Below are 23109 nucleotides of genomic sequence, written 5' to 3'. Positions count from 1 at the left end.
CCCAGATGGTGGATCAGCACCTAGAAAGGACCTCTACAGCCCTGAAAGACAGCGGAGACCAGGACTAGAGCCCCAGATACAGATCACTGTAAAGACCTTGTCTCAGACGACCACCGGGACAAGACCACAGGAAACAGATGATTCTTCTGCACAATCTGACTTTGCTGCAGCCTGGAATTGAACTGCTGGTTTCGTCTGGTCAGAGGAGGAACTGGCCCCCCAACTGAGCCTGGTTTCTCCCAAGGTTTTTTTTCTCCATTTTGTCACAGATGGAGTTTTGGTTCCTTGCCGCTGTCGCCTCTGGCTTGCTTAGTTGGGGACACTTCATTTACAGCGATATCGTTGACTTGATTGCAAATTATTGCACAGATACTATTTAAACTGAACTGAGCTGCATGATGACATCACTGAATTCAATGATGAACTGCCTTTAACTGTCATTTTGCATTATTGACACTGTTTTCCTAATTAATGTTGTTCAGTTGCTTTGACGCAATCTTTTTTGTTTAAAGCGCGATATAAATAAAGATGACTTGACTTGACTTCTTGAATGGCCCAGCCAGAGCCCTGACTTAAACCCAATTGAGCATCTCTGGAGAGACCTGAAAATGGCTGTGCACCAACGTTTACCATCCAACCTGACAGAACTTGAGAGGATCTGCAAGGAGGAATGGCAGAGGATCCCCAAATCCAGGCGTGAAAAACTTGTTGCATCTTTCCCAAAAAGACTCATGGCTGTATTAGATCAAAAGGGTGCTTCTACTAAATACTAAGCAAAGGGTCTGAATACTTAGGACCATGTGATATTTCAGATTTTCTTTTTTAATAAATGTGCAAAAATGTCAACAATTCTGTGTTTTTCTGTCAATATGGGGTGGTGTATGTACATTAATGAGGAAAAAAATGAACAAATGATTTTTTTCTTTAGCCAGTATACCAAAAATAGCCACCAGATGACACCTGAACTCCACTGATTTTTTTAATGCATTTTCCAGTCACAAATTTCTTTCGCAACATTACTAAAAAACACACCAAATATGGACTTTTGACATCCAGACCTTTCTACAATATGTATTTTCTTAAGATTGAAAAAGTTTTGATGTGACACAAATATTTACAGAAGCCTCCTGACATTTTTCGAAAGCTTCTAAAAAATCATGGAAAGTTAAAAAAAAAATCTAGAAAGTTTCAGAAATTTTCCACCTTTTTTTCAAATCATAAACAGGAACGAATAGAACTGAGTGAACTTACAGTATATTGTTTTATATGAAGGCCTGTGTGTGTAATTAATTTCTTCATATTTATTTTACTTTTAAGAGAACACTTATTTTTCTAGAGTATTATACACTTCAACATCCTGTGTGTTGCGGTCAGTTCAGCTCTAATTCACACTCATTAATCGAAGAGAGGCCAATTCCTAAATTCTGAATTTGCCCAATTTAGGTCTGCATCTGTAAAAAGGGACTTGGTATTAAGATTGCTGTAAGTGATTTATTTATGGAATAGTATAAAGAAAAGTATCTTTCACAACACTACTAGTCATTTAATAATAAAATAAGATTTTTTTTTTTTTTTTTTACTAGGAAACAGAATTGCATCCCCTACTAAATGAAATCACAACTGTGCTAAAATAAACCTTAAATTAAATATTTTAAATAAAAACTGCATTAAACTGCTTTTAAGGTTGTTGACAGTTTACAATATCAATCATATGAACACATTTTACATGTACTGCTGATATTCACAACCAGCACAGAATTACTCCTTTTATACGTCCTGCCACAGGGTTGACACTTCTGAGCACACAGCTGGAGTTAAAGTGAGCCATGACCATCACTGCTGCTGCAGAAACTAGGGATACATATGGAGAGTGTAATCCGTTTAAATCCATTACAGAGAAGAACATCACACTTATTTCTTGCAAATTCTAATAATGTGATAAATTACCTTAAAAATGTGTAACTCGTGAAAACACATATCCATTTGCCTGAACTCTCCATGTCACTTTTGTTTCCTTTTCTATACCCCATTCCTTCAGCTTCTGTTTTATCTAAAGAAAAATCAAATATGAGATGAGCTATTTTCTTTTAATTTTCTCTATGGTTTGCAAAACTGTTACTAAAATGACAGACATCTGAATACCATTTAAATCTTTAAGTAAAACAGTGATTCTTATGACTTTAAATTTTCTAGCAGTAAACAACAATACATACAACATTTATAAGATTTTGCCAGCATGTGGGGGAAAAAAATCTTAAATGAAGGGGTCACTCAGCTAGTTTAAAAGGATAGTTCACCCAAAAATGAAAATTTCGTCATTAATTACTCACCCTTATGTCGTTTCAAACCGGTAAGACCCTTGTTTATTTTCAGAACACAAATAAATATTTTCTTTTTTTTGTGATCAAGTTATTTATTTTTATACACACAACAAACACCACAAAACACCAAAACAACAACAGGCATCATCCACACACCCAGAGCCACTATGCATGCTCCACGAATAACTCTGAAATATATAAGACGATGAGCCGAGTTTTCAGAGGTCAAACTGAGGACTGAAGTCGACAGATAAATTAAGGTCAAACAATTCCCAACTCCAAACAGATTTGACAGAAAAGGCATTGCAATGCAATCAACAATTCCACCACACACCGAGGAAACAGATGGTTGACCAGAAGATGGCACAATACAATCCCGCACAAAATGAGATCTTCTTAAATTAACTCTATATACCAGACCACCCCAGTTCGCAAACCTTTTAAAATTCAAAGGAAATAAATAAAGATATTAATGTCTGTTGTATAAAATAAAAGTAGCACAAAAAAGGAACGACAAACAACTTTGAGCCTGAACCAAAGCAGACCGCACTTTACCGAGAATATAGTGCCGCCTAAGAGAAAAAAATAAATACAAATTATTTGGATACGTGACCGATCCACACCAGTGCAAAACCTGTCCCCAAAACGCCCAGTGTCAAGAGCTAGTAACTTATTCAAACCTTCTCTACATTAGCTACAAAAAAAAAAAAAGATTTCAAAGCTTATCAGTCACTAGACAAAATTGCAGGATAGAAGATCACAGCAGGAATTTAAGTGTCCATGTCCACCTTGTTATTCTCCTCTCCTGGGCAGTTAAGATGCTTCTTCTGTGGCAGTGAGCTGATCTCAATATCGCGTCCTTCCAGTGCAGGAATCCACTTGGAAAGATTAGCTCTGAGAAAGCTGGCTGGATCGGAGCCTTCCACTCCCTCTGGCAAACCCAACAGTCACATGTTATTTCTCCTGCTCCTATCCTCCATGTTCGTCACTTTATCGGTAAGTTATTCGCATCTTTTACTGTCGAGGCCACAACCAAATCCAAAGTACTTTGCTGCTCTTTAAGTGCTAGCTTGATACCGTTAGCAATGGTGCCGTCGAGCTCTTTAGTGATGGTGGAATCTTTGAATTTTTTCTTTATTGGCGATTGCTTAATCACTCTTTTCCGATTGTCCTTGACCGTTGAAGTACTCATGATGAAGTAGTAGAAAGTGGTTAAAAATTTACTATCAGAATTAGCAGAGTGAAGGACCGTGCGTGTGCCGCTGTCGAAGAGTCACATGATCTCCCCACAAATAAAGATATTCTTGATAAAATCTGAGAATACTTTCTGTGTGCAATTAAACAGAACAAAAATTTACTTCATTCAATGATTCCTGCTCTTCCGTTCCAGTCTCTGCACATTTGGATTTCATCAAAAACATGTTTTCTGAAGATGAACAAAGGTCTAACGAGTTTGAAAACTTGAGGGTGAGTAATTATTGGCAGAATTTTCATTTTTGGGTGAACTCTCTCTTTAAAACTAAATAGTGGTTTATATATAATACACACAACCACAATATTGTGGTTACAACAGGGTCTGTCCCCATGCAGCACGTTGGGCCTCTCATGTTGAATCATACAGTATATTCTCCTGTCTACCGTAGGACAGACTAATTTGGAGAACAGTGTCAGACTGCAGATATATATCTGACTTTGTCCTCTCTGTCCCTGTTCGGCCACATTCTGCGTCTCTGGTGACAGCACTCCAGCTGTGCACTTTAAATGAGTTTTTCGTAGGAGAGAAGAAATGCAGAAAAGATAAATTGCATTGCATTGGTTTAGGATTGCAGAATCATTCAATTCTGATTGAAAAGCTGTTGCTTTAGCTGCTTTTTGAAAAGTTGTGGCGGTTTCAGCAGTTTGGGTATAGGTTAGCATCTCATTCCACCAGAGAGAAGCAGAGAAGGTGAAGGTTTTAGAAAATGACATTGTGCCTCTTTGGGAAAGAACAAGGTGCTGCTTGTTCATTGACTGTAGCTGGTGAGAGAGAGCATGCACTTGTGAATTGAGATGAGAAGGTACAGTTCCAGTGGGAGTCCTGAAAGCCACTGTCAAAGCCTTACAATGATTCTGGCCATAACTGGGAGCCATTGGAGTGACATCAGGAGGAGTCGAGGCCAAATATGCTACTGCATTCTGGATCAACTGCATTGGCCTGGTCACGATGATTGGAAGGCCCACCAATAGAGCACTGTAGTTGTCCAGTGTTGAAATGATGAGAGCTTAACCAAGGAGCTTTGCTGCATATTCTGTCAGGAAGGGTCTAATTTTCCTAATCTTGTAAAGCACAAACCTACTAGATAGAGCCATTTTCGAAATGTAAAAGCAGTGAGTCTTTAAACACAACCCCAGGTTGTTTGCTGTCCTGTTTGACATTAAAGTTGTAGACCCACAGCTGAACAGTAATGTTGTGGCTTGCAGGGATTACAAGAAGCACTGTTTTCACAAGAGCTAGAGATGGCACTTCTTCATCCAAGTTGAGATGCTTGAACGGCAGATCCTGACATGAACTGAAGCAGTGGGTCATCACGTTGAAACAACAGATATAGCCGTGTATCATCGGCATTGCAATTGTAGAAGAAGCTATGTGTCTTCATAATCATGCCCAGTGAGGTTATGTAAATGAAGAAAAGAAGAGGAGTGAGAATTGAACCTTGAGGCACCCCTGTGATTAGCTGATGTGATTCAGACACCCCTCCTCTCTGTGAAACCTTGAAATATATGCATGCAAGTTATGACTGAATCCACAAAACACCTGTTATGTCCAAGTCAGAAAGGATGGACAGGGGGAACCGATGGTCAATGGAAGATCACAGTGTCAAAGGGAGCAGACTGGTCCAGCAGAATCAGGACAGATGATGGTCAAAGTGTTTTAGCAACAGGCAGCAAGGCAGTCTACACAGAATGTCAGTTTTTGAAGTCGGACTGGTTATTGTCAAGTTGGTTGTTCTGTGAGAGAAAAGCTCTTTCAAAACTCAGGTTTAAACAGGTTTAAGATAAGACAACATTGCATGTTGTTTTTTTAAACAATAAGGTTGTCTGAGCCTGCTTAAATGTAGTGGGTAAATTGTCAGTAGTAATGTTGATTATGTGAGTCAGAGAAGGCAGCAGTATTGATGAGATCTGCTGTTGTAGGTAGAAGGGGATTGGGACTAAGAGGCAGGTTGTAGAATGGCTGGTACAGAGAACTTTGGAGACCTTGTTTATCCACTAGTGAAAAAAAGGAAGAGAAGAGTGGAACGTGTGTGGGTGGAGGTTGGCAGTTAGTGAGTGTTGAGGAGATCTGGTTGCTGATGGTTGGCACCTTATCAGGGAGATAATTGGTAATGTCATCAGCAGTCTGTCAGTTAGTCTTACGCAATGACTGTCAGGCAACTGTATTGCTTGATATAGGCTTCAGTGATATAGGCCTTAGTCAACCGAGTCTTCATCATCAAACTTCAGTCATAAAAGTCTGATGCTCTCTTTTGTAAGGTTGTTGAAATCTTAGAGAAGTGTTTGCTATCCAATTTTGATAGATTTCAAAGGTCACAGTCTTTGTGCTTCGTTCTGTGTTTCCAACTTAATGGGTAAGGAGACATTAACAGATACACCAAGTTCTGAGTTTCTGAACTGGCCCAGATGCCTGGACCATATAGTAAGGATGCTCTTGGCACAATGGAAGTTCAGCATCACCCAGGTCAGTGTATCACTGACTACTGGAACGCAACTCTGTACCCTCCCCACTGTACACAATCTGCATCACCAGTAGAAGATGGATGGATGATGGACATGACAATAAAAGGTTAACAGTCTTCCACAGATAGGTAATCCACATAGAGGAAGGTAGTAACACATGTAACAATCAACGAGAACTAATAAACTCAAACTGAACAGACAGGAACTTATTTACACAGACCAAATGAGGACAATAAGCAAGGCACACCTGAACTAAATGACATAATCACACACAAACAGGAAACTGTGGTCAATGGAACACATGAGGAATGAAGAACTACAAGTTGTGTGCTGTCTTCTACCATGAAGACAGAGACAAACAGAACATAACAGTGACAGGACTCCCCCCATCCTGAAGGCACAACCTCACGCCATGGCAGGACGGACAAAAGGAGGGATGGAGCGAGGGAGGGAGGAGGACGAGGTGGAGGTCAAAGGGCAGGAAGAGAGACAGGCAGATGGCCAGTGCAGTGATGACAGAGGGAGGAGCAATGGAGGAATCAGGAGGAAGCACGGCAGATAAAGACTGAGGGAGAAGCCAGGGAGAAGACAGGGAGCAGGAGGAGCCAGGTGGAATCCAGACTGCAGTAGGGCTGCACGATGAATCGAAATTAAATTGCAATCATGATTGCGCAAAAGTGAAGCACGGTTCTGTGATAAATAGTAAATCTCCATCCGAAGGCCAGACGGCACTCTCGCACTGAAACTCCAAATATGCCCCACAGAAGAAAGGTAAGGTCATTCCAGGAAACAGAAAATTTAACTGTTTCAGATTCATTGATTCAGTGTGACTAAGAAACACAGGCACTACAACAATATATGGTTTATTAAGTTCTTTTTTATAATTTTCATTATAATAAAGCACATTTATAATGCAATGCTAAGTAAGTTTGGAATAAAAACCATGTTATTAAATGTGGTATTCTGTGGGACAAGAGGTTCATAAAAACTCATGTTTTTTATGATGCATGTTGCTTTTTCAAATGCGAGGCGGAGTACAGGACTCATAGGCTGGAGGTGGAGACAAGGGATCATCTAGCCACAATGCCGATGGAGACTGAAGGACCCATGGCAAAACCACACCACTGATGGTGGGCTGAGTAAAGTTCAGAGTTACGATCTCAGGAAATCTATCAAAGCCACCAAACGGCAATATAAAAACAAAGTTGAAAAACAATTCAACACCAACAGTGCAAGAGGCATGTGGCAGGGTATCATTAACATGACAGATTTTAAAGGGAATAAACCAGCAATTGTGAACCTTGCTGCCTTTCTACCGGATGAGCTTAATTTTTATGCCCGTTTCGAGGCTCACAAAACTGCCCGCACAGAGAGCGCTCCCGCGGCTGCTGCAGAAGAGGTGAGTGCACTCTCAGTCTCTGTCGCAGATGTAACCTGATCCTTCCGATGGGTGAATATCCACAAGGCTGCGGGTCCTGATGGCATGCCAGGCTCTGTGCTCAGAGCATGCGCATTCCAACTAGCTGGGATTTTCACAGGCATTTTCAACCTCTTCCTCTCTCTGTCTGTTGTTCCCTCATGCTTCAAAAAAATCCACCGTTGTGCCCATACCAAAGAAAAATATAAAATCACATATTAGAATGACTGGAGGCCCGTTGCTCTGACACCCATCTTCAAGTGTTATGAGAGACTCATCAGAGACTACATTTGCTCTGTGCTGCCTGCCTCACTGGATCCACTACAATTTGCATATCGTACAACTGTTCCACAGACAATGCTATTGCTGTCACCCTACACACTGCTCTCTCCCATATGTAAAATAAGAACAACTTTGTGAGAATGCTGTTTGTTGACTACAGCTCAGCATTTAACACCATAGTGCCTGCCACACTTGTTGCACCGGCAAGACTCCAGACTCTGGCACTAAACAGATTTCTGTGCAGCTGGATCCTGGACTTCCTGCAAAGCAGAAGTCAGGTGGTCAGAATGGGCAACAATACTTCATCCCCACTGACCCTCAACACTGGTGCTCCACAGGGCTGTGTCCTCAGCCCACTCCTGTACTTCCTGTACACATGACTGTGCAGCCACACACAGCTCCAACATCATCGTCAAATTCACTGACGACACAAGGTGATAGGCCTGATCACTGACAACGATGAGACTGCCTACAGAGAGGAGGTGAGCACCCTGACTAAATGGTGTCAGGAGAACCATCTCTCACTCAACATTAACAAGACCAATGAGCTGGTGGTGGATTTCAGGAGACAGAGCAGAGAACACACACCCAACACCATCAACAAGACACCTTTGGGGCGGGTAAACAGCTTTAAGTTCCTCGTTCACATCAATGAGGATCTCACATGGTCCGCTCACACAAATGCAGTGCTGAAGAAGACACATCAAGACCTTTTCTTCCTGAGATGGCTGAGGAAGTTTGGGATGAGTCCCAGCAACCTCCGAACATTCTACACCTGCACTGTGGAGAGCATCCTGACTGGCTGCGTTTGGTTTGGAAACAGCACCACTGGCAACTGCAAAGCTCTGCAAAGGGTTGTGCGAACTGCCTGCCACATTGTTGGAGGTGAGCTTCCCTTCCTCCAGGACATCAGCACCAGGCAGTGTATAAGGAAAGCCCGGAGGATCATCAGAGACTCCAGCCACCAGTCCCACAGACTTCTCTCTCTGCTGCTCTCAGGAAGACGTCTCCGCAGCATCCGATCCTGCACAAGCCGACTGAGGGATAGTTTTTTCCCTCAGGTTATCAAACTAATGAACAGTCAGAACTAATATACTCTACAGCACCCTATAGCATACTCCCACTATACAGTATGCCACGCACTGCACATTAACTCCAACACAGTTCAATACTGGACTATATGTACACACTGCACCTAAAACAATAATCTGTCTGCTACCACTTGATACCATCCAATGCACATCCATGACATTTTATGTATCTAGTTCATTTATAATCCATTGCACCTTTGCATTTTTTGTGTGTATATACAGGTGCATCTCAATAAATAAGAATGTCGTGGAAAAGTTCATTTATATCAGTAATTCAACTCAAATTGTGAAACTCGTGTATTAAATAAATTCAATGCACACAGACTGAAGTAGTTTAAGTCTTTGGTTCTTTTAATTGTGATGATATTGGCTCACATTTAACAAAATCCCACCAATTCACTCAACAAATTAGAATATGGTGACATGCCTGACGTTTCCTGAGTCTTCAAAATGGTCTCTCAGTTTGGTTCACTAAGCTACACAATCATAGGGAAGACTGCTGATCTGACAGTTGTCCAGAAGACAATCACTGACACACTTCACAAGGAGGGTAAGCCACAACATTCATTGCCAAAGAAGCTGGCTGTTCACAGAGTGCTGTATCCAAGCATGTTAACAGAAAGTTGAGTGGAAGGAAAAAGTCTGGGAGAAAAAAAAATCACACCCAACCGAGAGAATCGCAGCCTTATGAGGATTGTAAAGCAAAATCGATTCAAGAATTTGAGTAAACTTCACAAGAAATGTCTGAGGCTGGGGTCAAGGCATCAAGAGCCACCACACACAGACGTGTCAAGGAATTTGGCTACAGTTGTCGTATTCCTCTTGTTAAGCCACTACTGAACCACAGACAACATCAGAGGCATCTTACCTGGGCTAAGGAGAAAAAGAACTGGGCCCGGTTTCCCGATAACGCTCACTCTTAGCGCGGTAAGAAGACTCGAAAGATATATCTTACCAAAGTTGTTTATGTTCCTAAGTGTGTTCCCCGAAGTGTCCCTTAGGAAGCTTCTTTACACGCTGCTTCTTACGTCCGACGTTACAAAGGCGCTGTCCCAAGTGAAGGTGCTGAATTAGTTGGCATCGATTGCTCAGGAATCGATTTTCAACTTCACGCGAAGGTGCATTACGGCGTTAAGAAAGACAACACATTCTATGCAAATGAAACATTCCTCAAATTATTCCAGTAACATTTATTTTAACAGTTTAAGTTATCCGTAAAATATAGACTATTAATTAAATAATCAAATTGTCAGTAATATGTTTACACTATATGTTGTGACGGGTAGAAGAACCGGGTATCCCTCGCTAATCATCCACCCTCCTTATCCCGTTGTGCCACTTGTGCCGCTTCTTGACATGGGTATAACGACTTCTAAAAATTATGTAATACACTTTTATATTAATGGTAAGGTACTCTACAATCCCAATTCCCCTGCATGGCGCAGAAGGGCGTTGGTGACAGTGTGGACGCACCTCCACACGAGGTCTTGCTTAGGCCCTAGCCCTCTCCCACGCCCTCGATGAAGCTCCCTGTAGCAAAAAAAAAAAAAAAAAACCAAACCTTAGCGCTGCAAGCAGCTGGACTTCAGGGCTTAAAGCAAAATTCCGCCCCGCGTTAGCCTGGCAACCGCAAGTCTGAGAAGGTCCAGCAGCTCCATAATGAGTTGTCTTGGGAGGCGATTTTTTTAAATATAGCACGTCAGTCAAAATGTCAAAAGGGCTTAAGTTTTGCCGAATAAAAAAATTGACATGGACCAAACGGCTCCGCGGCCAGCGCCGTCTTTGATTCAATACAAGGACACGTTAGATCGCTGCCATAGCTGGTCGCTTACTGGACACCACCATGCTTACCCATTTATAGATCTTTAGAGCCAAATTGTTTGCCAGATTTTAATTATCAAAAGTGATTGCCAATTTAAACGCTTAAATGACATTACGAAATAGCCTATAGGCTAATTACCACCATATTAGTTCTGATACCAAATAAAGTCAACTTCATAAATAGGCCTGTACAGAGGCGTGTCTACGTGGTGGCCAGGGATGGCACCAGCCCCCCCTGAAATTTGGCTGGCCACCCCAGGTCACCACACCCAACTTTACCACCACCAGATGTCTTGCGATAGACTTGTTTTTAGTAAATTTCTAACTGCATCTGGCAGTGGCGGATCCTGGCATGTGTAGCTGCCTAGGGCCGCTTTCTTCTCCTCTTTATACTTAATTTTAGGCTGTTTCTATAGCGTGATATTTGACATACCTAGAGCGCATAATGTTACGTGATCCATGTAATGCGCGAGCACGAATCTCCACTCGCAAGTGGATTTCCTTCACTCACACAAAACTGGATGTGTGCTTTTAAATATACATTGTTCTTTTATGAATTGGATCTGCTTTTGCTCAGTGATTACGTGTATGCTCAAACGTTCTTGCATCACTGAAGACTAGAAGCGCCTTTTTTCTAATTCAGATGAGGAGTAGGCTTATCTCATTAAATGGAAGCAAGCTGATTATAGTCAGCCTTAGTTATTTATTTTATTAATAGCCTTCTTATTTTAGTTAAGTGCTTAACTTATAAATATGCATTTATTCAATTGTTTTATTAAGTGCTTTTTTATTTTTATTTTTTGTATATAGTTTTGCAATAAAAGCGTATTAACCAGGTTCCAGAAATAATCACTGATGGTGCTTCTAAAATTAGTGAGGGTGCTCTGGTCTTAATGCCCATTTTCACATATTTTCTCCCGTCTATTGCTTTGGTCATCATTGTGTCAATCACTGCTACTTCGAGAGCGAATCCCACATAAATATGCAGGTGTCCCCCCCGACAACCTATTTGACCAATTGCCCCAGACTGGCCACCCCATTTAAAATGCTCTAGACACGCCCCTGGGCCTGTATCCATTGCGAACATATTTTATTATTAGTCTTAAAATGTCCATAACATAAAATAATTTTTGAGCCACAACATTGTCAACATACCGTAGTTGGACTTGTACTGCGCTGCGCTGATTTCTAAAGACTGCTGCAAAATGGCGGCGACTAGCGTCTCGAGCTCAAACAACGCTAAGAGAGAGCTTACGAATGGTCCAGACCAACCTTACGAAAGTGTGACTTACAGAATATATACTTAGCGTACGAACGTGTCGGGAATCGTACCATAACATTAAGAGAGAGGTTAAGGAATAGGTTAAGAACTACTTAGCGATAAGAACGTTTTGGGGAACCGGGCCCTGGACTGTTGCCCAGTGGTCCTAAGTCCTCTTTTCAGATGAGAGCAAGTTTTTTTTATTTCATTTGGAAACCAAGGTCCTAGAGTCTGGAGGAAGCTCATAGCCCAAGTTGCTTGAAGTCCAGTGTTAAGTTTCCACAATCTGTGATGATTTGGGGTGCAATGTCATCTGCTGGTGTTGGTCCATTGTGTTTTTTGAAAACCAAAGTCACTGCACCCGTTTACCAAGAAATTTTGGCCAGCTTTTTGAAGATGCTGATTTCATTTTCCAGCAGGATTTGGCACCTGCCCACACTGCCAAAAGCACCAAATTTGGTTAAATAACCATGGTGTTGGTGTGCTTGACTGGCCAGCAAACTCACCAGACCTGAACCCCATAGATAATCTATGGGGTATTGTCAAGAGAAAAATGAGAAACAAGAGACCTAAAAAATCCAGCTGAGCTGAAGGCCACCATCAAAGAAACCTGGGCTTCCATACCAACTCAGCAGTGCCACAAACTGATCACCTCCATGCCAAGCCGAATTAAGGCAGTAATTAAAGCAAAAGGAGCCCCAACCAAGTATTGAGTACATGTAAAGTAAATGAACATACTTTCTAGAAGGGCAACAATTCACAAAAAAAAATGTTTTTATTGGTCTTATAAAGTATTCTAATTTGTTGAGATTGTTGAGATTTGTTTTTGTTAAATGTGAGCCATAATCACATCACATCACAAATCACAATTAAAAGAACAATTTCAGTTGAATTACTGAAATCAATTAAATTTTCCATGACATTCTAATTAATTGAGAGTCACCTGTATGTCTACATCATGTAGAATGTGTACATACTGTGTATAATGTGTATTGCTAACTGTAAATATGTCTAATATTACACTTTGTCTACTGAGTACATGTATACTGCACATTGTCATCTGAATAAGTCTGTATGTCTATATGTAAATTGTTTCTGCACTGTCTGGAGCACACTCCCAAGTATTTCACTCACCAAGGCACATGTGCTGTGGTGATGTGACAATAAAAGTGATTTGATTTGATAACTGTGACAATTTCATTTACCTGGGCTCAGTGTTACAAATAGTAGCAATAATACTTTTTTTTAAAGATAAATAAGCAGGTATTTATTATCAATTTTTGCCCAAGCAAAAAAGTGGTTTCCCATAAGAAGCATTACCACACAATTCTCTTCTATGGCTACATTCAGTTAAAGAGCAGGTCATATGGGTTTTTGAAAAATCTCTCTTTTGCAGTTTATAACGTAGCTATCCTTAAATGAAAACAATCTGCAAAGTTGTTAATCAAAAAAGTGCATGATAAATAAAGATATTGTCTCTCAAAAGAGAGAGTCGGTTCTGAATCGCCGTAACGAGTCGTTATATTTTCGACTCTTTGCCTGTTACCGGTGTACGTCACTGGGTAACACATTTGCATAATCCCCACCTGCTCGCGAAATACGAACAGAGGCTATTAGTGCGTTTACATCATATTTTTTTTTTTTTTCCAGTGCGTTTACATCATATTGAGAAGACGCGGTGTTCAAGGATACCACAGAAATACAATTCGAGCCTTTTGTTGTGTGCTTGTCATTTTATCAAGAACTGCTTCTCTAATCTGGGCTTTTATCTTCGTTGGCTTCTTATCTTCTTAATTTGGACTAACAAGCTCTCTGAACCACGACCAGTAAGTAGTACGATTGATACATTAGGTGTACATTTTCAATTGAGTGCTCAAAATATAATTTTTTTGTGCCAATATGTGATGTATACCTAGTGCAGCTTTAGGTTTCCAGGTAAAGCACGATATTACTGTCTTACTGAAGTAGTTCTAAAAATTCGCAGTGAACCTAAGAATATGTAGATTATTGTAGACTGACGTTGTTCTAATTACTTTGTTTAATAATAAAGAATGTAGTGTAGCACACAGACTTTATAATAACTTGTGAAATTGCTGTTTATTGTGCTGCACTGGCAGTTACAGGGTTAATGCGGGAGAGATGAGTGATTTCGGATGGTGCTCCAGTGATACAACTGTTCTGCGTTCTGATTAAAAGTTAAGACCAAGCGTCTTTTGTCTGTCGTTCTTCAAACATTACAGTAGACATATTTTGGTTTACAAACTGTATTGTTTAATCAGTTAGTCACGTTAGCACTCGGCTAACGTATCCACCTAGTGTTCACAGTTTAGCAGCTAAACTTAAGCTGTGGGCACGATTAGCTTGCATAAGTGTTTTTGTATTTTATGTCATTATAAGAACGGATTGACTATATTATTGTTTTATGTAAAGGTGCTTTGTCAATGGTAGCGCTGGCTAACTGGCTCAAGGACTCATCTCTGTGCCAATCACAACAGGTTTGGCCAGCTGACCAATCAGAGCAGAGTAGGCTTGAGGAAGGGAGGGGCTTGCTCCGAATCATTTCCTAATCATTGGCAAATGACTCTAAATTAAATGTATATTCTGAGAAAATTACAATGTTTTCTGACCTTAGATGCATTTAAACCTGATGTAGGGGACTCCAATACAATATTGGGACACTTTAAAATACCATATGACCTGCTCTTTAACAAGCATTGCATGTATCCATCCTGTGTTCATATAATTTATTTGCTTCTGTGATTTAATTTAGTAACTTTCTTCATGTTTATTTGTTTATTATCTGTCAGCAGTGATTATGCATTTATTAGTATCACTAATAGTTGTGGTATTTACATCTTGCATGTCTATTGTTAATAAATCATGTTAGTTTTATTACACTTGTGTCTTTCTTGTGTTAGTGATCAAAGGCTCTACTAGGCACCTGAATTCTTACAAATCCTTCAGACAAATAAAATAAATTACATTAATTATAAATTATGGTTAATTTTATGTCAGATAATAACATAGGACACGTGCCACTAATACTTCATAGGGCACTACATTGTACAGTATCATATGTTTGAAATGTGAAACTCCAGAATATCCATTATCTGTTTTAACAGAAATTGTTTAATACTTACCTTCTGTAAGATAACAATCATCACTGCAGGATCATTGAGATTCTGACCAGATTTGACCCTCAGTCTTACAATCTGTTTCTTTGCACCTGTTAGAATATAAAAAGTATTTTTGTCAAAATTAGAGTTTTAACGCAGATGATTCATTTTCCAATGTAATGCCGTTAAAGATATTTAAAGCAGTTAATGGAGGGCCGGATCTAGGGTTGGCTTTTTCCAGTTTTTTTTCTTTACAAGACTTGCATTTATTTTAATGCAGAACGTCTTTATGACCACATCAAATGGGAGGCTTTTCAGACGTGCACTTCACTTTGCCTCAGTGACAGGTGCTAGTCAAACGAGCGAATAAACTGAAATCATATCAGTAATCTGAGTCGTGTCAGTACTGTGATGATATGTCATCAGACCATATGTCAGAAATCTTTGCTACGCCATGTATTTTTTACTGTTGATAACATGATGTGTAGTGTGAGAGCGGCAATGCTTGTTGGACATAGAAACAGTAATTATGGAGAGCAGGTTTTTGTGAAGGGTCAATTGCATGCATAAATACTATAAATACCGCCCTCTATAGCCTGTATTATTTTATATTAAAGTGCAAATGAAACTATGAGCATGCGTGTCAGATTCGCGTCACGTTCAGCAGTGGCTTTGAAGGAATACTCCACCCCAAAATGAAAATTTTGTCATTAATCACTTACCCCCATTTCATTCCAAACCCTTAAAAGCTCCATTCATCTTCGGAACACAATTTAAGATATTTTGGATGAAAACCGGGAGGCTTAAGACTGTCCCATAGACTGCCAAGTAAATAGCAGTGTCAAGGTCCATAAAAGGTATGAAAGTCGTCGTCAGAATACTCCATCTGCCATCAGACATGCAATCTGGGTTATATATAGCGATGGGAACACTTTGTAAGCGAAGAAAACAAAAACAACAACATTATTCAATAATTCCTTTGTCATCAGTCTCCTCTGTGTCTCTCCATATCATGTATGCTGTGTATGCTCTTTTATGTCATCTGCGCCACAAGGATGCGCTGTTTTATTTCAAATCAAAGCTAAATACATGTAGAAATAGTGCATCCTTGTGGTGTGGATGACACAGAAGAGCATACACAGCATACATGATATGGAGAGACACCGAGGAGACCATTTACAAAGGAATTATAGAGTAAAGTCATTATTTTTGTTTTCTTTGCTTACAAAAAAGTGTTCCCGTCGCTTCATATAACCCAGATTGCACGTCTGATGGCAGATGGAGTATTCTGACGACGACTTTCATAACTTTTATGGACCATGACACTGTAATTTACTTGGCAGTCTATGGGAAAGTCTCAAGCCTCCAGGTTTTCATCCAAAATATCTTAAATTGTGTTCCGAAGATGAAGGAGCTTTTACAGTTTTGGAACGACATGGAGGTAAGTGATTAATGACAAAAAATTTATTTTGAGGTGGAGTATCCCTTTAAAAGCAGCCAAATAACTGTATATTTACTACTTGCTGAAGGGCACAGGTAAATATATAATTTATTATAATGGGTTTATGTGAAGATTGTTTTAAGTTCAATAAATTAAGTTTTTGTTGTTTTAAGTCTAATAAATGCAATTGATTAAAAAAGGTCTCCATTAAACTGTACTGTTAAATGGCTATAGTCAATGGTTAAATATTAGAAAAAAAAAGAACAATTTCCTAGAGACTTCTGTAGTGTTGGTATCAGCGATACTCACCTTCAGTCATACAAAAAAGATGCCGTTAAACAAATATTAAAAATATACTGTCTTTATATTGTTTCTACATTCATTTATAGATTGAATACGAAATTGCAATATAAAAGCATATTTAAAAACTTTGTTATGTGGGATTAATCGTGATTAAGTTTAGAAAACAATGTGTGATTAATTAGTTAACTAGTAAAAAGTGGTATTTATTCCTGGCCACTGGTCATTTGAAGAAAGCAACATTAATGTCTTTAATTTAAAATAACTTTAAATAAACATTGAATCAATTAATTAAAATGGGAACCCTAATAATAATCTTTAATGAATATATTTTTATAAAATCTGTTCTTAGCTCTTTCTGAATGCACCTTGCAGTCAGATCTTTTTAAATGCAGGGCTCACCCAAAAATGAAAATTGTAAATTTTTTCACCCTGATGTTTATTCAAACCTGTATAAGTTTATTTCACAACACAAAAGAATAATATTGAAGAATGTGGGAAACTCACACAGGTCTGGAACAACATGAGGTTAAGTAAATGATGACAGAATGTTCATTTTTGGATTAGGGCTAAGGCTGAATCTTTTTAACATTTTTATGCAGTCCAGTATTAGGAACAGGAATAGCTGGAAGTAATGTTCAGACTTTTTGGATGTGACAACTGATTAAAGCAGCATGATGGCAAATTAACATATATATTTTAAAGACACTTGCTGACCAAATGGGGTCCAGAAGAAAATTCATTTCTAATGCTCGTAATGAACAATTAGCAGCTAAGGTCCAGATATGAAACTTACGTTGCATGCAGACGAAAGGGAGAACGTTTGAGCAGACCTGATAACTGATTATACCACCAGGATCTGAAACACCACAAGGACTCTGCAGCCCAGATTGTAAAGGCAGTCTAGTAAAGGAGGAACTGGAGACATTTGTTTCATCCGACCATTTCCACACATTTCTGAACAGTCCAATCCAAGCACTTGTATATGGTTTCATCACACTCAGCTGGTTCTGCTCAGTTTGATTCTGAATGATGACCAGGTCTGTGTAATACTGTCTGCAGTAGCTCTGAGCATCCTTCCAGGTCATGCTAATACTGATGAAAACAAACCTGTTTACTCCATTCTCTGTAACAAAAAAGAATTAATAATAAAAAAATAGATTAAACTGTATTTATTTTTACACGGTGTAACTTTCACAGGGTAAATGTCAATGCTGAAGCCAGACTATAACTGTTACGACTATTTGAAACCGGGCCTATTATAGGAGTAAAAGTGGGAATAATTTTTGCTAGAGGTCCAATAGTGTAACAAAGTTTTGATAAAGGCAAAAAAAAAAAGACATGGGATATCCTTTTTACAATCTGTATTAAACTACCCATGCCAAATATTCACAAACACCATATTAAACGCTTCATAAATATACAAATTCCCCTAGCAAACAGTCACAAAAAAACAACAACCCAATGTCCAGAATAAATGAGCAGGTACGACAGATGCAATGTAGAAATAATTGCAGAGGTAGGCCGGGTATCTTTGGGTATAATCCTTGGAGAGGTGTGATAACACACTCAAAGTAACACCAAAGTTATACATCCACTCCTCATAGTTGTTAGCATTCAACATTAGCCTGAATTGGAACAAATAAAAAATATCTAGAAAAGATTACAACTATGAGGAGTCCATACAGTAACCAAACAAACATAATTCATAAAACAGTAAACTCCACTAAAGGTTAAACTTAACAAAAGTGGCCATAAATTACATATAGATAGCAAAGTGTGAAAACAGAACAGCAAACTTAGTTAAGCTGCAAAATAAATGTTCTTCTTCTTCTTCTTTCTTTTTTACCGGCGGTTGGCATCCAACTTAATGGAGCATTACCGCCCCCTCTGTTCCGGAATGTGGACCTGATAATAGGTCTACTCTCTTCTTCTCAATCTCCTACACTCCTTCATAATTATATATACATATATATACATATATATTAAAAAAAAAAAAAAAAAAAAAAAAAAATTATATTACCCCCCTTTTCTTTCCTACATTACCACCATTATAACTTCATTACTTTAAACAATTCCTACATATTCTTCTTTACCCTATTTTATATACAAATTCTACTTTACCCTACTTTATCCAATCAAATATCCTCCCTCCTTTCCCTGTAACTATCTCAAATCCTACTATATAGCCCTGTCTCCTTCAAAAAAGTCATCAGTACTCTAAACTGCGCACTACCATTACCACCCAGTAAACTTTTTAGAGTGAGCTCCTGTACTCCCATCTCCCTCAAGTCAATACTCATTTTGCCTCTTTTGTTCTAGATATCTCTGACACTCTATTAATACATGCTCTACTGATTCCTCCACTTGACATTCTTCACACAATCCTGTTTGATGCTTGCCCATCAACTTAAGAGTTTTATTTAACAAACAATGACCCAACCTTAACCTTGTTATCACTATTTCTTCTCTTCGGTTTCCACCTGCCAACCTATTTCCTTTGACACTATTCTGAATACGATATAACTGTCTCCCCCCCCTCCTCTCTATCCCACCTTACCTGCCACATTTTATTTATTTTCTCCCACACTATGCTTTTAACCTCTGTTTTGCTAAGGCTAATTTGCAATTCTACAGTATTTTTCAATAATGCCCTTTTTGCTAGTTTATCTGCCATCTCATTTCCCCTGATCCCCACATGTGCTGGAACCCACATAAACTTGACCTGACTGCCCTTACTGACTAAATTTGTGCTTAGCTGAAGTACTTCATACAAAATATCTTGTCTACTTTTTGATATAAATGATCTTAAACTTCCAAGAACTGAAGACGAGTCCGAGCATATCAACGCCTTTACCTGTCCCATCTTTTCCAGCCACCGCAATGCATCCAATACTGCCAACATTTCTACAGTGTAAACCCCTAACTTATCCGATGTTCTTCTACTAATTCCAATTTGTTGACCTGGTATTGCTACTCCAAATCCTGTAACTTCTGTCTCTGGATTCTTTGCACCATCTGTATAAATCTGAATAAAGTTACCATATTCTTCTCCTACTCGATTCTTAAATACACTCACTACATTAATTTCCTCCCTCGCTTTCCTTTTTTCCTCTAGAACAAACCAGTCTACCTCTGGCCATATCATCTTCCATGGAGCTAATGCTGGGAAAACTACTGTAGGACTTAATCTCACATTAATTATATCTAAATCTTCAGCTATTTTATTTCCAATCCTCCCAAAGTTTTCCCTTACATTTCGACCATTCTCCCAGCACTCCTTCAATAATGCTTTTGTGGGATGGTTGTCATTATGCCCTTTCAGACTAACCCAATAATTTGCCATCAAATGTACCCTTCTTAACTCCAACGGCATTTCACCCACTTCTACTTGTAAGGCTGGGGCTGATGATGTTTTGAAAGCTCCGCAACATACTCTCAGTGCTTGGGTCTGTACCACCTCCAATCTCTTGATCATGGATTTGGCCGCTGCTCCCACCACTATACTACCATAATCCAATACTGATCTTATTAGCGCCACATATATACTTTTAAGAGAAGAGCAACTAGCTCCCCATTCTTTTCCTGTTAAACATCTCATCACGTTTACTACCTTCTTGCACTTTCCCTCCACTCTCCTAATGTGCTCTGCGAATGTTAATCTTGAGTCTAATGTCACCCCCAAAAATTTAAATGAGCTTAACCGTTCTATCTCTCTACCATATAACCTTAACTTCTTGTCTTCTTGGATTATTTTCCTGGTGAAAAAGACTGTTTTTGTCTTATCTACTGAAAATCTAAATCCCCAATCCAAGCCCCACTCTGCAACCTTATCAATCTCACCCTGCACCTTCCTAATAACATACTCTACATTCCTTCCTCTTTTCCACACTGCCCCATCATCAGCAAATAGAGATCTACCAATTTCTTCTTGTCCCTGTACAAATACATCATTAATCATTATGATAAACAACAATGGGCTTATAACACTACCTTGAGGCGTACCATTTTCAATCGTATATTGACTTGACATCTCTACCCCAATTTTTACCTGAATTTTCCTTTCAAACAAAAAATCTTTGATCCAGTTAAACACCCTCCCTTCTACCCCCAACTTATTTATTAAAATAAATGTTTCACAGACCAGGATTGTTTGTATAACAAAGAAGCCATAAGGGATTCAAATGAAATCTGCTTCTTCTTCTTGTGATTCAATGGTGGTTGACAAGCTAACTTATGGTGTATTACCGCCACCAACTGGACTGGAGTGTGAAGCACTAATGGGAAGGAAGGAAAAGAGGGAGAAAAGAACGGTGCCTTCCAAACAGGATATATCACCCTTCGAAGGGCACTTCAGAATGAAAACAATCATGGCTGCCATATTGAAATGTCGTTCCAAACCAAAGTGTTCAAAATTGGCCACTTCAAAGGGCCCTTCAGAATGAAGGCTTTTGAAGTCTACAACTGATGGACATTTCCTACTACAAATAACCAATTTAAAAAACATTCTCATCATGATGGCGTCTCTGTGTGGGCACGTGATGATGACACAGAAGGGCACTTCAAGAAACAGTTGTTTGGTCCCATACACCCTTTAACCCTTCGAAGCTCTCACTCCGGAGAATAAATCCTTTGAAGGGATTAGGGCATAGGGATGAGCCCTTCTGAATGGAACGCAGGGAAAATAATTTACGTCTTTCTCTACTGCCTCCTGTCCTTATACAGTAAAAAAGTGAGGCTACTTGTGTCACCTAGTGGTCAGAATGAGCATAACACCCAAAATAAACCTTGTAACAGGAGGCAACTGTTACATTTTACTTTATTACTAATTGGAAAGAGTTTCAACAGTGCAATCAAAAGGCTTTAAGTTTTGAACATGAAAAGAATCTAAATGATTAAGGTCATCAACAAAAGATACAGCGTTATTTACTGGACCAAGGCATTTGATCACTTTGGCAGGACCTTTCCATTTTGCTGCAAGTTTGGCCATAAACACTTTAGCCCGTGACAGAGGATGAGTACAAATCCAAACCAAATCTTCAACCTGGAAGAGAGCTTGTCGTCTTCTTAGGTTGTTGTAGTGACATTTTTCTTGAACTAATTCCACATTCCTTTGCACGGTCTGGATCTTGGTCTGGACAACTCTTCGTACCTCTCCAGAACTGGTATGCTAGGTTGTCTGGGTCAGGTGTTTTTATAATTGCTCTCTCTAAAGGACCTTTCAGCTTTCGCCCGAGCATGACTTCGGCTGGAGTGAATCCTAAATTCTCCTGCAAAGCGTAACTCTGCCAACCATCTATCCCAACTGCAGTGATGTTCTTGAACATATGAGGCGATTATGGTTTTGAGAGTATGGTTTACTCATTCTGTTAGGTTTGTTTGAGGGTGTGCAGTAGTGACTAGTTTTTGAATGACACTCCATTGTTTGCAGACCAGGCAGAGAAGTTGTAAAGTAAACTGGGAACCTCTGTCAGATACCAGATACATCAGGGTACCCCAAGATGTCTTCCACCAGGATGCGTGCGATCTTTGGAGCTTTTGTGACACACAACAGTGGACAGTAGTCCACAATTACCAAAAGATGCTTATTCTGTTTTGGACTTTTGGGAAATGGTCCTATGAGACCAACTCCCAGCATATGTCCGGGTTCCACTACTGGTGTAGACTGCATATGGCCGGCTAGTTTTGTAATAGATGGTTTGTGCTGCTGACATACCTGATACTCCTTACAATGCTTCCACGCATCTGATCATAGAGTAGTCCAGTAGCAAATGTCTACAAGTATTAACAGAGTTTTGAGTCTGCCAAGATGTCCACTTAGAGGGTTGTTGTTGTGTGCCTAGTTGAGAAAATTTTGTCTTAAGCAGGTAGGAATTACTAATTGAAGTTTGGGCCCTTTCAGTCCTTGTGGCATGCTGTGGAACAGAAATCCAACAAACAAGTAATGAATGTGAGTGGGATCTGGGTCAATGGATATTTTGGCTTTTGTGATGAGTTTTTGAATTTCTGCGCCTTCCTGTTGGGCTTTTGCAATGTCAAACCATTCAACAGGAAATGCAGAGACAGTGGTTGATGAGTCCTGGGATTTTACCTGTGACAGCATAGTGAGTGGCGAGGTATCTGGAAAACTGTGTGAGAGGGTATCTGGTACAATGTTGCATTGACCCATATGATACCTGACAGTGAAATCAAACTCCTGCAGGTGAATGGACCATCAGATCAGATGTGAAGATGGTTTTGGGTGGTTACATACCCAGGTTAGAGCTGCGTGATCAGATCAAACGGTCGTCCTTCCTATCTTGGGCCAAGACTGCTACCAAACCAATATCACTAGTGTCAGTT

At 39.5% G+C, this 23109-nt stretch overlaps 1 long non-coding RNA gene across 1 annotated transcript; it reads right to left on the bottom strand.

The window, feature by feature from the left end:
• Positions 1-965: 965 nt before the first annotated feature.
• On the bottom strand, positions 966-19073 carry LOC109068525. The gene is made up of 5 exons (XR_006154560.1): positions 18567-19073; positions 17564-17891; positions 15051-15136; positions 1948-2050; positions 966-1851 (listed from the first exon to the last, which is right to left on the bottom strand). It is a non-coding gene; the product is annotated as an uncharacterized LOC109068525 (long non-coding RNA).
• Between the last annotated feature and the right edge of the window lie 4036 nt (positions 19074-23109).

Source organism: Cyprinus carpio, chromosome B4 (assembly GCF_018340385.1).
Source record: "Cyprinus carpio isolate SPL01 chromosome B4, ASM1834038v1, whole genome shotgun sequence".
NCBI lineage: Eukaryota > Metazoa > Chordata > Actinopteri > Cypriniformes > Cyprinidae > Cyprinus > Cyprinus carpio.
This window is presented reverse-complemented; position numbering and strand designations above follow the sequence as displayed.